This window comes from Pleurodeles waltl, chromosome 12, assembly GCF_031143425.1.
Source record: "Pleurodeles waltl isolate 20211129_DDA chromosome 12, aPleWal1.hap1.20221129, whole genome shotgun sequence".
In the NCBI taxonomy this organism is placed as follows: domain Eukaryota; kingdom Metazoa; phylum Chordata; class Amphibia; order Caudata; family Salamandridae; genus Pleurodeles; species Pleurodeles waltl.
In genome coordinates this window covers 148,546,524-148,565,049 of record NC_090451.1, presented here as the reverse complement: position 1 = coordinate 148,565,049, position 18,526 = coordinate 148,546,524, and the positions used below count along the sequence as shown (strand labels likewise).

Sequence of the window (18,526 nt, the reverse complement as noted above, 5' to 3'; positions counted from 1 at the left end):
ACTGTAGAAATGAAGCTACAATGGGTATTTTTTCCACACTTATTTGAGTGATAAATGTATACTAGCATTTCAATGTCCAAAGGGATTCAGCAGTACAGAGTGCAATAGTTATCTGAAAACATTTCCATTGTAGAACAGCATAAATAACTGTAGATCTGCACTTAATTAAGCTCAACTACCAAATCTATTATATTTGTTCATCTCCCCTATCTCTCAGTCTGTACACCTACTGACCTGGCACTCCTGACTGACAGTAGAGAAAATTCAACGAAGGCCTATTTTTCTGTACTTAAAAATAAATATAGACAGGACATTAAATAGTTTTCTGCCTGTATTTATCTGTAAGAATCGGTAAAAAACTGAACCCTGGGAGGCCTGACTATATTGCATAAATTGGGTTCACATTTCGCACCATGTGCTTGCAGTCTATTAGTGAAAGAGGAACAGCAGCGCATAAAATCGATATCACACAAACAATGCACTGAGTACACTGAAGGCGACTCAAGCTGAGCCAAGATCGATTGTAGTAGGCAGATAATCAATGATTTTAAGATTACCGTAAACATTCTTACGGAGGGACAATGCAAGCGTGTTTTTAAGAGAGTTTCACAACTCTGGGGCACCGCCAGCACGGGCAAGCTTCATTGCAGAACTCCTCTTGAGCTGGGAGGACTCGAGCCCTCGAGTAGGCCTCCGTGTTGGTGACGTCTCACTCCAGAGACGAGTTTGCGTGACAGCGATGCTGGGGTGAATGTGTAATCTAAGGAGGACAGTCTCCTTCAGACGTGCGACGGGTCTTAATGGGCAGTTTACGGGGTTACATAGGCAAGATGTGATCAAAACTGTGGGTGCCACACGTGAGCCAAGGGGCTTGAAGGGGTGCAAAGAGAAACCCGGGGAGGCCTAGAGCGTGCACCCGTGCTCACGGCGACATGAGAGGCTTCAGTGTGGGTGTACGGCTTGGATTACTGACTTCAGAGTCTCGCTGACACTGTTTTAGGTCCCGGTGTAGCACTGACTAAACTCAGTTTATTAACACAAACGGATAAACTCACAGTGTAGCGCCAAAGTCACAGCGGAGAACAAAATATATTCAGTGTGCCACGTCTGACCTCAGTGTGTGAGAGCCTTAAAGATCACAGTGCGGCGGTTTGTAAGAACACAGCATAGTTTCAAGTTCACAACGTACTACCTAATAGGCACACGTACCAACCACGTGTACGATCACAGTGAAGCATTGTGAAAAAATACAGTGTAGCACCAAGACCACCGTGTGACACTAAGATCACAGTGTAGCTCGAAAATCATATTGTAGCACTGAGTAAGATCACAATGTAGCGCTGTGCAGCGGTGTGTAAAATCGAAGCGTAGCACTGTGTAAGATCACAGCGCTTATTACAATGTAGCACCAAGACCAGCGTGTGGCACCAAGTAAGATCACAGTGTAGCACTATGTACGATCACAGTGTAGCACCAAGATACCAGCGTAAGACGGTGTACGAGCACAGTGTAGCGCTACAGTGTAACAGCAAGGTCAGACAGTATCACTGTAAATACTCATTGTGGATCATTCTGAGTTGAAAGTAGCACATTCAGAGCTCACGGCGTGGATGTGGCTACTATGAGAGTAGCCAATTCTAAAATGACACCCGAGCGCTGTTTAAACTCGTAGATGTAGCGCTCCTTTCACTCTATGTAGCGCTGCACAGTGAATGCTGGCGCTGTAGCACTGCGAAAACTGCGCAACCGCCTACGTTCAAGGCGAGGACTGTCTACACTCAGTGTGTCATTGTGTGACCCCCCCGGAGTCCCGCTGTTTCATTTCTCACACACAGCAGCACTGTGCGTTCACACTGAAACACTGTCTAAACTCAGCGAGGCGCTGTCTAGAGCCTCAGTTTAGCACTATCTAAGCTCACAGTGTGGATCCGTTTAAGGTCACAGTGTAGCGCTAATTAAGCTCACAGTGCACGACTGTTTAAGCTCACAATCTGGCACAGTCTGGGCTCCCCCACAGTGCAGCACTGTGTAAGCACACAGTGTGGCCTTGTTTACATTCACAGTGTGCCATCCTAAACTCACTACGGCGCCGTTTAAGTTCACAATGTGGCAATGTCTGCGCTCAGTAGCAGTGTTCAGACTCACTCCTGAGAGGGCTTACCCCTTCGTTAGCGCCTCTCTCTTACCTCTCCTTGGGAAGGGGGGGGGGGGTCTCTCACCCCTCAAGCCCTCCTTCCCCAGCTTCTCACTTGATACCGGCTCTTCTCCAGCACCTCCGCTCTCTGGACTAATAGTTGATGCCCCCTCGAGCCTCCCCACACCCACCACCCCTCGGCAGACTGTGCTAAGGGGCCCATAACTCACGAATACTCAGTCCTCGGGAGAGCAGGGACTGCAGGGGCCTGTGACACGATCCTGCCTCTAGCCCCCTCACTCCAAACTCCTCTCCATTTGTCCCCTGCCCGGCACTTCACTCCCTGGGCTGTCTCCTTCCCCAGCCCCTCTCTAAGTTCCCTCATACCCTCCGACACGGGCCTCTTGGTCTCCAACCCCTCCACAGCTCCTCCCCAGCAGGCCCCGGGTTATACTACCCACCCCGGGCCCACCCCAGCCACTCGCTGGGACGCTTGAGGGCGGAGGGTGAAAAGAGGACACCGGGGTCTGCCCCACGTCTGTTTAACCAGCTCCTGCCTTTCAGGGGCCCCTCAGTCTGGCACTTTCCTTGTAGCACCCACTCTTAAGGCTTCCCTCTCGAACCCCATGTTCGCGCCCCCAGAGACCCCAGCTCACCTTGTTACCCCCGGGGCTCGCAGGAAGTCCCGGCTCCCCCTTCTTCCCGTCAGGAATTCTCTGGCGGCGGGAGGCCCTGGATCCAGGTGCCGCAGGCAGGTTAGAGCCTGCACCGGGGTGGGACAGCAGCAGGCAGGCACACAGGCAGACATCTTTAGAGGCAGCTGTCTGGGAGACACCCTGCGTGCCTGCTGCCCTGTCCGAGCAGCACGTGAACACTGTCTCAGAGACGTGCCTGTCTGACAAGAGTGCCTGCTGTCTAGAGCACGTCCTGAGACTACCCGAGAGACGTCCTGCGTGCCGGCTGCCCGAGGGGCCCCAGACTGTCGCAGACACTCTGAATACCTGCTGCCTGTGGCACCCTGAGCCTCTTGTCTCCGACATCCCAAGTGCCTCCTCTCAGAGATGTACTGGGGCTGTCTCGTTAACACACACAGTGCCTCCTGTCTGTTAACTTTTGTGTGAGGCTCTTTTAGAGGCACTATATGGCTGCGGGCTGAGAGACCCCCTAAGGTTGCCTTCTATATGCCGGAATTGACCGCTGTCCGACAGCCTCACTGACACTATTATAGACTGTCTGAGTGACTGCTATCTGAGAGCCTCGAGATTCCTTCACAGACATCTCCAGACATTACGAGAGATTGCTGTTTAAAAGCCACCACGACAAACGACTGACAGCCTGGTAGCCATTCGAAGGAACTGTGAGAGACACCCCATGGGGCTGCAGTTTGAGAGACGTCCTGATAGACTGCTGTCTTTGAGATACAGTTTGACACCATGAGCGGCTTTGAGATACTCCGAGACTGCCGTCTGTGAGAGAACATGTGCGACTGCTGTTTTCGTGGTTTCCTAAAAAGGAGATTCTATGGCGCTTTTATCCGTGAACCTCCTAGGGAGCTGATGTTTGTGAGACATCCCGAGCGACTGCTATCTACGAAACACCATACAAGGGTTAAAACATGCAGAGAGATAAGTGTCGGAGGATAGGGGGTACCGTGGTCCTTATCTTGAGACTCGGGAGGCGGACTGGAGTGTCCGGCTGCTGACCCCGCCCCTGTCCCCTCTCCCCCGGAGGGTAGGTAGCCCCCCGCTTCTCACCCTGGGAACAGCAGCTCTCCGTGACTGGGCGAGCACTCACTCTTTCCCTCTCGCTCTCTACAGAGGTCGGGGCCTGGCTCAGCACGGGGGTGGGGGGGTGCACCATGACGTGTCTGGAAAACCCATTCTCTCCCGGTTACCATGACGAAGCGATGATGCACGAATCGGTGCACATGGGCCCATCAGCGCGCTGAAAACTACTTAGCCTCGGGGGAAGTGCGGACAACCTTTCAAAGGCATTCAAGGCGCTGGACCCCGGCACCAAGCGGACAGAAACACCCCAAAGAAGGAAACAGCCCCTCCATTTCATACTGTGGGACGGAGCACGAGGCTTCTCTGCCACGTCTGCTGCCAAGTGTAGCGAGAAACGCCCGAGCTAAAAATAAACGGGGTGTCCATGCGGCTCACACAATCCCGGGGAAACGGTCTGCTTGGGCGGACATGTGAATGTTTTGGTGGTGGTCTCATTGTCGTGGGACCACATAGGCTGAGTTATGGGCAACATTTTTTGTAAAAGAATGCTTGCAAAGTGTTATGGGACGAGTTTCCAGAGTGCAGTGAATATTGTAGTATTCTCTCTCCGTGAGCCACTTTGAGGATTTTTTTTTTTTTTTTTTTTTAAATAAATAAAGCATTTATCAATTACAAGTGTATTTGTGAAAGCTTTGGCTGTAAAGGGGAGAGCCAAAAGAAATGATTCTCATTAGGTAAGAGCAGTGCTTTAAATGGGCCGGTACTGTCCGGTTGGAGTACCAGCACTTTTTTATTTTAAGAGGGAGAGTACCTTCACTTCTCAAGAAAAACGTAATACTTTTAATTGGAGAGTACCTGCACTTCTCAGAAAGAAGCAGGTACTCTGTAATAGAGTACATGCATTTTTATTTTTCCATTTCGAGCACTGAGTAAGAGAGTGAACAATGTGACCAGTGCTTCAATACCGCTGATGAAGTTTGCGATGTTCTGTGCTGTTTGCGCTGTGAGTGCCATGGCCGCCATGGAGCATGAAGGGGAGAGACAGAAGAAAAAACATAGTTTGCCCACGCTGAAGTATATTGTCAATTGTGAAATAATCCATGTAACAGGGTCAGACTGCAAGGCGGTAAAAAAAAAACCCCAAGGCAGGACAAATGTAAAGCATTTACCAATGACATCAAGGGATTTTTGAAAGGCAACCCCATGAACGAGTGAAAGTGATGGGTGTGGTTAAAAGCCCACAGAATACTTATAACAAGTCAAAAAGCGCTTGTTCGCTCAACCTAAAAAACAATACCACGTGGTCAATGCTGGCTGTGCCATAGCACCTTTTTTTTACTTTCACCTATGCTGCACAGCAGATGCACCTCTGTACAACATAGCTAAAAAAAAAATGGCAAAGTCAACGGATCTTGCATTAGCAAGACCTACTGGCTTTGCCAACTCTTGTTCTTTCTTAAATTATGGCCTTTGGCACCCTGTTATTCCACAAGTCCATGGTGTTCACTTTGTAGGATATGGAATATCCTGGATGTCCCCGGATGTTTAGTAGCAAACCGCAGGTGTGTGCATGGGAAGGCAGAGAAGACCGGCCTTTCTCTTTACTCAACTCCCACTTCCAGTTAAGGTTCCTTTTTCCTTAAAGGCCAGTGGCCAATAGCCAAAGTTTGAGAGGCACTAAGTTTGAGTTTTTTTTGGCACTGATGTGCCCCTTTGAATGCTCCAGACCTGTATTGTGGTCCCTTATGGCACTAGCACTTGAGGGCTTTAAGAGGCCCCTGGCTCCATCTTGTTTTCCTGAGTGCAGACACTCACTCATGCTCAGGCATAGGTAGATGATCCCCGAGTACAGATCCCTGAGTTAGTGTTTGGACACCTCTTTGAACCACGTGCACAGGATATAAATGTACCCACTTGACCTCCACTGCAACTCCCCGCTTCATAACCAACAGGCAGAAGCATTGAGAGAGCTTACTACCAAAACTCCTCCCCAAAAGATGGTAAATATAGGCAGGACTGACCTCATCTTTCTTTCATTTCTCTGCTTCATTCTGTGCTTAAGTGCTGCCTCGAGTTTACCAAAGTCCAGTGGCAGTGTTACAGTGGCAGAGAGTTGTATAGTGGAGTGGGGTGGAAGAGGGTGGAGAGGGTCAGAGTGAACTGAGGTAGTGGAATGGATTGTTTTGGAGAAGAGTGGGTGGACTGGATTTGGGTAGAATGCAGTGGGTTGAGTGGAGTGGAGGGGAATGGGGTGAGGTGGATTAGACTGGGGTAAAGTCAAGTGAGGTGGATTAGATTGGTGGTTTGGAATGGGATGATATGGCTGGGGTGGGATGGATTGGACTGGAGTGGGGTGGATTGCACAGGAGTGGGGTGGATTAAATTGGACTGGAGTGGGGTGGATCGCCTTGGAGTGAGATGGATTGATTGGAGTGGGATGGGCTGGATCGATTGGATTGGAGTGGTGTGGTCTGAACTGGGATAGGTGGGGTGAATTGGGATAGAGTGTGGTGGACTGGAGTAAGTAGGGTGGGATGGAGTGGGGTGGTTTGGATTGCAGTGAGGTGGATGGACTGGATTGCAATGGGGTGTGGTGGATTGCATTGAGGTGGGATGGATTGGAGTGTGGTGGATGGACTGGAGTGGGGTGGAATGAACTGGGATGGGGTGGGGTGGATTGGAGTGGGGTGGATGGAGTGGGGTGGACTGGAGTGGATTGGATTGGCGTGGTTGGATTGGATTGGGGTGGATTGGAGTGGGGTAGACTGGATGGATTGGAGTGTGGTGGACTGAACTTTGATGGGGCAGGGTGGACTGGACTGAGGTAGAGTGGGGTGTATTGGAGTAGAGTGATGTGGACTGGAGTGGGGTGGAGGGGATTGAAATGGGATGGCGTGGACTGGGGTGGGGCAGATTGAAGGGGTGGATTGGATTAGAGTGGGGTGGATGGGGTGAGTTGGACTGGAGTGGCGTGGACTAGTGTGATGTGGATCGGAGTGGGTGGATTGGGGCGAGATGGATTAAGGTGGGATGACTGGATTGAGTGTGGTGGACTGGATTGAGGGTGGTGGATTGGGGTAGATTGGATTGGGGTGGCGTGGAGCTGGATGGATTGCATTGAGGTGGGATGGATTGGAGTGTAGTGGGGTGGATGGATTGGAGTGGGGTGGACTGAACTAGGATAGGGTGAATTGAATTGGGTGGGGTGGATTGGAGTGGGGTGGACTGTTTGGATTGGCGTGGGTTGGATTGGATTGGGGTGGATTGGAGTGGGGTAGACTGGATGGGTTGGATTTGAGTGTGGTGGACTGAACTGTGATGGGGTAGGGTGGACTGGATTTAGGTAGAGTGGTGTGGATTGGAGTAGGGGGGAGGGGATTGAAATGGGGTGGTGTGGACTGGGGTGGGGCAGACTGAAGGGGTGGATCAGATTAGAGTGGGGTGGACTGGGGTGGAGGGGTGAGTTGGATTGGAGTAAGGTGGACTGGTGTGACGTGGATTAGATTGGGTGGATTGGATTGGGGTGAGGTGGATTAAGGTGAGATGGATTGGATTGAGTGTGGTGGACTGGATTGAGGGTGGTGGGTTGGGGTAGATTGGATTGGGGTGGAGTGGACTGTGTTGGATTAGACTGGAGAGGGGTTGATTTGATTGCAGCAGGGTTTAATTGAACTGGAGTGGGGTGGATTGGATTGGTTGGGGTCACTGGCATAACAAGGACTCCCGCAGCCCCTGTGATGCAGGGGGGCTCTCAAGCGCCTGAGGACCCCTCACTACAGTACACTGTGCTCGGACGGCAGGTCCCTGACTGGGTCCAGGGGGGAGGGGTCCCCCTCCAAGTACTTTGCAGAAGGGTCCCCTAATTTTTTTTTACACCAATGTGTGGGGTGGATTGGATTGGTTTGGTGTGGATTAACTGGAGAGGGGTGGACTGGATTGGAGTGAGGTAGATTAAAGTGGGTTGGAGTGGGGTGGATTGGACTGGAGTAGGGTTGATTAATGTGGACTGGAGTGGGATTGATTAAAGTGGATTGTATTAGTGTGGGATGGATTGGGTTGGTGTGATTGGATTGGATTGGAGTGAGGTGGATTAGGTAGCAGTGGACTTGACTGGAGTGTGGTGGATAGGAGTGGGTGGACAGGTTGTATTGGATTGGAGGTGAGATGGATTGGAGTGGGTTGGACTAGAGTCAAGTGGATCAGACTGGAGTCGAGTGGATTGGACTGAGTTGGGTGGATCGGACTGGAGTGGGGTGAAATGGGCTGGAGAGGGGAAGACTGAAGTTGGGTCAGGTATATTGGATTTAAGTGGGGTAGATGGGGGTGGATTGGATTGGTGTGAATTGGATTGGTGTGAGGTGGACTGGAGTGTAGTAGGGTGGATTGGAGGTATGTGAATTGGGATGCAGTGGGTGGACTGTATTGGAGTGGGGTGAATTGAAATGGGGAGGAATCTTCTGGGTTGGAGTGGGTTGTTTTGGATTGGAGTGGGGCAGGTTGTTTTTAATTTAAGGAGGCAGATTGGAGTGGGGCAGATTGAAATGAATTGGGGTGGGGCAGGCTATGCTGGGGCAGATTGTATTAGGGTGGATCGGAGTGGGGTAGATTGGAGAGGAGTGGATTGGGTTGTGGGGTGGATTGGATGGGAGTAAATTGAGATGGAATGGGGGGAATTGGAGTGGGGTGAATTGGGATGGAGTGGGGTGTATTGTTTTGGATTGGAGTTGGGCAGACTATAGTGGGGCAGATTGTTTTGGATTGGAGTGGGGCAGACTGGAGCGGGGTGGATTGGACTGGGACAGATTGTTTTGAATTGGAGTGGGGAAGATATTTTTGGATTGGAGTGGGGCAAATATTTTTGGATTGCAGTGGGGCAGATTGCAGTGGGCAGATTGTTTTGGATTAGGTAGAAAGAAGTACAGCAGATTGTTTTGGATTAGAGCGGGGCACATTGGAGTGGGGTAGATGAGAGTGGGGCATATTGTTTTCAATTGGAGTGGGGTAGATTGTTTTGGAGTGGTTTAGAATGTTTTTGATTGGAGTGGGGTGAACTGGAGTCTAGCAGATTAGATTAGGGTAAACTGGGAGGAGTGGGGTGGGTTGGAGCGGATTGGGGTGGGGTGGAATAGTGTGGGGATGAGGTAGGGTGTATTCGGGTGGATTGTAGTGGGGGGTATTTGGTGGGGTGGATTGTGGTGTACTGAACAATTATGTGTTAAATAATTATTTCAGAAATTATAAAGAAACAATGTTGCTTTTCAATATTTGGAACAAGATAATCCTCATCTTTTAAGAACAGTGCCCACGAGCCAGCAGCAAACATGAGTGCAAAGTGAGAAAAGGCGACTTGTAAAAATAAAAGAAAGTTAGCTATAAACAAATACAACTTTGCAATTTGTTTGTCCTGCTGGGCACATTTTTGACAGTCACAAGCCTTATGTTTGCAGGGCACTAGAACTAAAAAAGAACAAAATAGTACCTCAATCACATCAGGAGCAGCAGACGGACACAGATTTAGTTGAATCAATCAGTGCTTGGTCCCTGCTCCGTATAGAGGAATGGAAATGATGCCAGGCCTGCAATGACGAATTACGAGGCTGTAATGAAGAGTGCCATGCAAGCCAACACATGGTAAGTGACAGGAAGGCTTCAAGCTCTTTACTGTACACAACAGAGCCTAGCAAGTGAGACAAATGAGCTAGCCATGCACTAGCAGGCTCGACCCTAAAAAGGACCTAAAACAGATGACTGCAGAACTTTACCCTTGCGTAGGCTTTGCAGATGCTATGTGGCTTATAAGCTCAACTAAGCACCAGAAAAATCAAAGTTTCAGAGCCAGTTTGGTGGAAGTTCTGATAGCATCTAAAGTTCTGATGTAGGTGAACAGTGCACTGGCGATAAAAATAAAAAATATATTATTTTACACATAAGAATTAAATATTTATTTATCTATCTATCTATCTATCTATCTATCTATCTATCTATCTATCTATCTATCTATCTATCTATCTATATACTTACATTTTGCAGTCATTGCTGCTCAGGCTCAGTGCAAGGCTGCCATCTAGAGACAACACCTTAAACTATTTAAATTATATAAAAAGAGAGGCACAAAAAGAAACAAGCAATAGAAAAGGCCAGAGTTCTGGCATTGACTGACGAATGTTTTGGTTTTAGCTCTCGTAAATCTAAAGAACAATTGTCCACAAGCAAAGATATTTTTGATCTCAAAAGGCGTACAGTGTCATAGCCATACCTGGCACTGCACGGAAATACTGCAAGGGTGGTTGTGCTCCTTTTGAAAGGGCAAAATGCCATCACTCATGGTGACTTAGCCAGTGACAGAAGTGCACCGATCTGTTACCACTCACAGGAGTGCACTGAACTGTTGCACCTGCTACAGCTGTGGTGGATGGAAGAAAAAATGTGAACCACACAATCAAAGACCAATGCATGAAGGGCACAAGCTGAAAGCCCCTACAGCGATATATTATACATATTGTTTTAGTAAAATCCAAAGATTAGGCTAAGAGTTAATGAATGAATAAAATATGAAACCTGCTAAAAAACTAGCCAACTCAGGTGTAAGCATACCAAGTGACTCCATGTCAGTAGGATCAGCTTACTCCTTCACTGGACCACCATTCAACAACCCAAAACATTATGGGGTCTATTGGTGTCCTTACCTAGGTACTGAGCTCCCAGTGGTTTGGAGTCAGTGCAAAATGTGTAAAAGTAGATAAGGGAACAGCGTCAAAGGTTGCCTTAAGCACCCACTGCCAGTGAGGCCTACTTTTGATTCTACCGCATGCTTCTCTTATCCACCACCCTACACATCCTGAATTTTAATTTCATTTTCTGTAGGCTCCTTTTCATCCTTCCTTTATCCCTTTATCACTGCTTTTCTTTATCCTCCTCATACTTTCTCCTGTCTCTGCCTTTCTCTCTCTTGCTCTGGGTCAAAGTTGGTTAATAAAATAGGTTCTGGTCCTCAAAAATGAGTGCAGATGACCCTTACCTGCCACCACAGATACAAATTAAGTACTGTAGAAGGAAAATCTAAAATGGATGCTCTGTCTTTTGTGATGTGGAATCATCTGGTATCCTTCCTGAGGTGTCCTATGCTGCAAAAGGGTTCAAGCGATCTCCATTATCGAAATCATAAATGGTAACCAGCAATGACAAAGCCAAAAGGCCTAGCGTTGATTACCAGCCTTTTGGCTTGTCAATGCTGTTTTTTTCCATTGGATTTGCAAAACATTACTGTTGGTAAAGCTGCTGGGGTACACATCAATCTAAAGCATAAAAAACATTGGCTAAAAGCACACATTTATTTGCGTCTCGGAAAGCACACATTCCATAGTAGTCCATGTCACTAAAGGGAACCACTCTGTGTGTGGGTATCCTCTTTGTGACGGAGAATAATTCCGCTGCTCACAATACAGTGAACCAATGGCTGAAGAGAGCTGACCCACTGCGCCATGCTGCAGTGGGAGACGGTCAAAGGAGAGTGACACATTAACAGACCAGATTGCTGACTAAAAGCCCCTATAAGTATATGATACGTCTAATTTTAGTATAATCAAAAGGTCTTTGCTGCTGTCAGATCTAACAAGCATTGGCAAAGCCAATAGGTCTTCCCTATGTAAGCGCTTTGCCAACGTGTTTTAGTCATGTTGTACCCCAGTGTGGCTGCTGTTCAGCCCGGATAAATGTTAGTGACAAGAAGATGAGTGTTATAGAGTAAAGTGGTGAACAGTAGAGTGGCGACGAGTGAAGCAGAGTATCAAAGAGTGGACTAAAGTGGTGAAGTATGAAGTAGAGTGGCGTAACAGAAGAGCGGAGCGACGTAGAGAGGAGTGGAAAAGAGTGGCCTAGAATAAAATGTCACAGAGTGTCGTAGAGTGGAGTGACATAGAGCGGCGTAGAGTGTTTTAGAGTGGAGTGGCACAAAGTGGAGTAGAGCATTGTAGAGTGGAGTAGAGGGGAGTAGAGTGTCAGAGCAGGGGGCATAAAGTGGAGGGCCGTCGAGAGGAGTAAAGTGTCATGGAGTGGAGAGGTGTAGAGTGGGGTACAGTGGCATGGAGTGGCATGGAGTGGCATAGAGTGGAGTAAAGTAGCATGAATTGGCATAGAGTGTTGTAGAATGGAGTGCTGTAGAGTGAGGTACGTGGCATACAGTGGAGTGCTGTAGTGTTGCAGAGTGTCAGAGTGGCCTAGAGTGAAGCGGCGTAGAGTAGAGTGGAGTGCCATGGAGTGAAATGTCATGGAGTGGAGTATAGTGTCATAGAGTGGATTGTAGTAGAGTGGAGTGCCATGGAGTGAAATGTCATGAAGTGGAGTATAGCCTCATGGAGTGGAATAGAGTAGAGTGTTGTGTCGTAGAGTGGAGTATGCAAGTTGTTTTAGCACACTGCCATTACAGACAACACGTTTTGAATTGAAATGACTATTACATTTGCACATACAGTTTTACTGATAAAACTATACAACGCACAAATGATAATGTGTGGAAATGGCATCACCTAGTGTACGATTCGCTTTGATCACATTAAAATCTTTGTTTCCACCACAATTCAGAAATATAAATAAATGTGCTTCATTTGTGCTTTCCTGATTCTGATATATTCTGAAATATTTGCACAGTTCATTTACAGACATTTAGATTTTATTGTGTGCTAGGAAAAAAACCTTTTCTTTCCAAGTTCCCAGCAAGATTGTCTCATAAGTCCTCTCACTTCAAAGTCACAGAAATAAAAGTAAACACCAAGCTCCCTTGGAAGACAGAGCATGGCATTTGTCCTCTGTCTTTAAACACAGAGCAAACGTGACAAGGTATGAACAAAATGTGAAGGCTTTTTTACAGAAATGAGCACTCCTGAAACAATGCAGTTAACAGGCCATGCTCCCTTGGAGGGACAAAGACATGCTGGACAGCCTAAAAGAAATAAAGCCAGCAAATAGAATGCCACGAAATGTAAGTTACAAGCCATAGAGTCAATAGTAAGCAATGGGCAGAATGTATTCCCAGGGAAGCTTTCAAAATTTCCACAAGAACTCTTTTTGCAACCAAACATCTGCGCTGTCTGGTAAGCATCAACCTAAAAAGGAGGGAACAAGGAGTCAAGTCTTCTACTGTGCACCAATGACATGAAACATTATCATTCCTCACATTTCCCGTACACACTTACATCAGCAGTTTAGGAAGGATCTACAGACCGACCTCTACAAGAAGCATCTCCAATGGTCATCAATAAAGATGAAGAGTTTGAGGTTTTTTTGTGCTACTGTGGAAAGTGACCAGCCAGAGTACTCCACATACACAATAAGTATTGGCAAAGCCAACAGGTCTTGCCTTTGGGACTTATTGGCTTTTGTCAGTGTTGTATGGCTTTCAAACGCTGTCCAGCATCATCAAAATAAAATATGCAAAAAAAGGCGCTATGGCAGATGTGCCATTCCACTCGTGCTTGCATGAATCAGAACGCATGTGCATGCCAGCAGAATGACACTGGTGTCATTTGTTTTAATCATTTAGTCACTGATCCAATAGGTCGAATACCACTTGATTCAGTCAATTAAAACAATTACGATTTTGTTTTAGCTTTAAAGTGTAAAAAAACATAACTAGAAAGGCCACAGAGAACCGATGTAGTGAAAGGGGGGGGGGGGAGCAGCACACAGGAAGCAGGGTGCAGAAGCACAACATGGATTGAATACCACAGCAGCACACTTGCGACAAACAACAACACGGAGCACGGGGGGCAAAGAGAAGAACACAGAAAAGAAAGATCAGCCTGGGACGGGAGAAACGCACGGACAACAGGGAGCAACAAGGAGCGGGAGTGTCGCACACAAGGGATTCAGCTGGAAAACACATGCACTTATAGAATGCTTAAGGAAAACAGAAACGAAAAAGATGAGAGAAACCAACACAGAAAGGGGGATGAAACACCCGACGGAGACAGCTAAAAAACACATGCAATCTCATGGAGTGTTTAAGCAAAAGGGGAAAAGTAGTTCTATGAAAGTGAGCCCTGTAAAGATTCAAGTAAGGAGGATATGCTCCAGGGATGGGACAAACACAAGGTGGACAAGAAGCAGACTACTATTGGACACAACCGCAAATTATTTCCAGCCCTGGCCTTGACCAAGTTTATGGCCTCATGTTTCTATGCACATCTCTCTGTTCCCTAACTTGGCAGGGGGTTATAAACACCACGATGTACACTTATACAACAGAGAGCAATGTACTGTACATGAAAATTAGGATCTGAGAGAATCTGTGATGCCAGCAAACACTGGAAATATGCAACTATGGGGCACTTGCCTACTGTAGAATTGCTCTCAAGTTATTACTAAGCAGTTTTTGCAAAGCAGCAGGTGAAGTGTAGAAAGTAGAAGGTATTTAACTTTATTTGACTTAAATATAAGGACGAAATTAAACTCTTTCAAACAAACTCATCCTCATCTGCTGGAGCAACAATACACAGGGTCTTTAACAGTGATGCGCCATTTTGAATATTCTGCCATTCGCACATTACCCATTCTATAGAAACCCATTGCCTGAGCTCTGTGATGCTTTGATGCTTGACTGCAGGGAACAGCGCCGACGGCGACCAACCACTCAAGCGCATAAACGAACCAAGATGAAAGGCAGTTGATCTGAAATAGAAAGGAAGGAACGCGGTGCATTGAATTATGGGACAAGGAGAGCTAGGGTTAAAAGGATAGAAATCCGGAAACAATATCAGGTGACTACAACTCCGGTATCAGCCGTGCACAGATGCAAAGGATGATGGCAACACAAAATAACAGCCACGTGGCCCATGTCATGAGACACCTTCTCCCAGCTCTGGCCTTCTGGGCAACATCACTTTGCAAAACTTTGGGATCACTAGGTCAAATTACATTTTACCGTTCGTGCGCTCCCTTTCTCTTAGCCACAGGGCTATTATTTGAAGCCATTGAGTGCAAGCTACTCCCACCGTGTTGTGACCTGTCTGCCTGGGGCATAAAGCAGCTGCCTAGTATAAACACAATGAACCATGCTTTTACTTTATTCACAATTTACCGTGTCGTTTAAGGTACATTACAGCGAACACTGCATACACAACTTTACTTTCCCCTCTTATACTCCGGCAACTTCCTTTCTCCCTCCTCTTTCCCACGGTGCAAGAGCTAGAGGGAAATAAACACAAACAACACTGGACTCCCTTCTTCTCGCTTCTCTTGGGCCAATCACACTTTTTTTTTTTACTAACCAAGTGCATTTTACACGTGGATTCCTTTATTTAATTGGAGAGAAAGCCACCTTGTCAAGCAGGGCAGGTCTCTGTTCTCTTTGCTAATGTACGCGAGGATGGCCCCTATAACACCTAAAACCTCTTTAGATCAGCTTGAAAGATTTTGGAATCCGTTCTTGGAATACTAGAACCAACACTACAAGTCCCAGAATGCTACATGATATTGGCTGAAAATGGAATATTGGCTGACTGTGTCACCTAACAGAAGCACTGCAGCACCTGAGCTCAGCATGGACGATGCTTAGGTCAGGGAAGTTGATGGTAAAAAATGGCCCATCCCATTGCTCTTTGACAATCCCACAAAATCCCAGCAGACAAACTGCCTTTCAAAATAAATCCTTTCTAGTACTCAGTTTGCAAGTATTGACCAACGCCTGTCTCCCTCTCTCTCCAGCAACCAGCTGCAGCATCTTCCCAGGAAAAGTGGAAGTATTTTCAGCGGTACTGGCAAAATATCATTTTCGTTGCTGGAGAGCTCCCCTTTGTTTTTAAATTACTTGATTTTTCTGTCATTTAATTCTCCATCTAGATGTCACACTAAAACTGCTCTTTACCCTGTATATCGAATAGCTTACTTTGACTGTTACAGCATCGGTGACTGGACTAAATGAATTAAGACAGTATAGTGTGAGATGTGGGATAGCGGACTCAAGTGTGTCCTAAAGCAAAGCCTTGTTTCCCATTGCAGTATGAATAAAACATGTTTAGCGACTGTAAAGACGCACAAAGGAGGAGAAAAGAGGGGGGTGAGTGAAGGCTGGAACAGCCAGTGAAAAGAAAGGGTATAACTGTGTGAAAGTCAGTTAAATGTGGTTACAGAATCCACATGCTTGAGAAACAGACAAATGCCAGAAGGTTAAACATCAAGGTTCTTCCCCACAACACCTCGACTGTTCGACCACAGCTACCGCTGGGGAGTCAAGTAGAACATGGGACTCTTTGCTAACCTTTCCACGCGCAAGAAGTCAGGACCCTGGGACTGTGAGGAGAAATATAGCAGGGTCCCTGGTGCTATCCGGGACTCGCATCCCTCGTACCATGCAGCATCGTCTAGGAACAGGATCAACGGAGTTTGAATACCAACTCTAGAAACGAGAGCATCCAATCCACAAGCACGTGCCAGCACCATGGAAGTGGCCCAGCACTGCAGCCAAGCACACGATGCACATATATACACCCACCCGCGCGCCCAGAGAGGCCACGGTGAGGCACAGACACCTGCGCCACACCTGCCCCAGAAGAGGCAGACCGCGGTTCTAGGCTGCACAGGGGACTGAACCACCTGCAAAGACAACTCCACAGGGACAAATTTTCATGCAATATATTGTGACAAAAAAAAAGAAACCGCACATGAGAAGGCGGTTTGAAAATGACCTCATGGCAGTAGAACACCTAATGAGATGTGGTCCCACATGATGCCACACCGCCAGTGCTTAATTTGTAGATAAAAACGTGCAGGTGCCCAAAATTCGCCTCTGAATCAGGCGACTGCGGCAATTAAATGTGCCAGCAATACTGAAGCAGCATAATCCTGAAGCCATCTCGGGCCTCTTTAATCCATTTACAGCCATTTCCTGCCCCTGCCGCTCACTCTTGCAGTTTTCTGCTTTCAACTAATTGGACCTAGGACAGATCATAGGACAAAAATGATGTTTGCCCAGTCATCTGCTTCTGTGCTGCCAGTTCTGACAATACAGAACCTGTGTCCTATTAAATGAGTCACAATCTTATAATCAGAGAGCACCACGCATGTACTCATGACTGTCTTCGTCTTCCAAAAAGTGGCAGCACATACCTTTAGATACCCCCATCACACCTACCATTAGGAGAGCAATCGGGTTGTTCAAACAATCCTTTACTGACCATATCAACAGAGGGGTCCACTGAAGGCGGACGACAGGCAACTGGTTTGTCTGAACCCACTCAACAGATGAAGGCCAATCCTTCATAGCCACTGACACGCACTGACAGGGCAGCCAAGGGGTGCTTAGGGGACACCTCTAGCACAAGGGACGCATGCCTGAGACAGAGTCGTGAAAGTGGCATTGCCTACCATGCATCCTGGCTCTGCCAAGGACCACGACCCCATCACCCCCTCAAATGTGCACAGGTACACGGTACACAGCGGGTAGGCCAGGCAGCTGCGGAAGCCATCATTCCACAAGGACAGGCCCCTGTTGGAGCTGACAAGGAGAAGTGGAAGCTGGGGGAGGGCTGTAGGAGCTGCGCAGAGGATGTGGGGAAAGGCTGGGTAGCTGGCCGCAGAGGCTATACAAGTGCACTGCCGGTGGTGGCAATAGGATAAGACATGGGCAGGCAGGTATGTACTTGTGCTGACGCAGTGTCCACGGGGCACGCTAGCTGACGAATAGAGTTTGCAGCACTCGCTTCTAATTCTTGATGCATTTCACCATCCTGCTTCTGATACACAACATCCCGTGTCAGCTGCAGGACTTACTGCACCACGTCAGTCACTCAGGAGTGGGAGGACGTCATGCACGCGCCTCTCCTCTCTGGGTCAAGCCCCTTCCAGTGTGGAGAGGCATCATCAGTCGGTCCAGCGTGCAGGGACGGCCACTCCACTGTGGCACGGGCTGGGCTACAGCCCCCCTTCCATGTGGGGATTCACGCCATCTTCGGCTTCCCCTTGAGACTGGCAGCTGGGGGCAGATAACCGACCGGAAGAGGTTATAAGAATAGAACAGAGGGGGCAGCGGAGATAAAAGAATGAGCTGACCCCAGGGGACACTTTGTCCCTCAAAGCCTGCTAATGCACAGGTCACGGAAACCCCACCCACCCATTTCCAAAGCTATGTGCCAAAAAATGGCAGATAGTCGTACTCAAATGTCACAGTGCCCTTGGGTTCATAATCGAAGCTCTCTTACAGAGGTTGAGTGTGGGGCTGGTTAGAGGGGACACTGACCTGCCGTGATCCCTTCCTCTGCTGCCCATGGTGTTTCTTGGACATGACACATCATCAGGGAGTGCCCGCAGGGACAGTGGGCTAAGCACCTCCCTGGTGTTTGCCTTATAAAGGCTTAATGTGTCTCTCCTGTGAACACTACATTCATATTTAAGAACCCTTTTCTTTGTCTCACGTAATCCATGTTCGCCGGTCCCCTGCCTGCTCCCAGGGGGGTGTAAATAGGCCCTGTAGGTACATCCACATTTCAAGGGTGATATCTTCCTCATGTGATAATGCACAGGCATTAATGTGATATGTCATTGTGTTATCCTGCCCTTCACTATGTTCTCCGGAAGTAACATTTGCTATGTCCTAATCCAATCGAAGTACACGTCACTGTCATTTCTGTGGGGTCATGTGCTGAGGGAAGCAAATCCGCTGCAGAGGTGAGCG

The 18,526-nt window shown here is 47.8% G+C and overlaps 1 protein-coding gene across 6 annotated transcripts in view; it reads right to left on the bottom strand.

The window, feature by feature from the left end:
* LOC138267622 (P2Y purinoceptor 4-like) overlaps positions 1 to 18,526 on the bottom strand; it is a 178,489-nt gene that overhangs the window by 90,958 nt on the left and 69,005 nt on the right. Inside the window, exon 1 of one of the 6 annotated variants that reach the window (XM_069216707.1) lies at positions 3,889 to 3,986. The exons of 3 other annotated variants lie outside the window; for them this stretch is intronic. The gene's annotated coding sequence lies outside the window, so the exon portion shown is untranslated. Of the gene's footprint in view, positions 1 to 2,186; positions 2,289 to 2,790; positions 2,954 to 3,888; positions 3,987 to 18,526 lie in introns of those variants that run through there. 2 more of the 6 variants (XM_069216705.1, XM_069216708.1) reach the window with 2 other exon arrangements.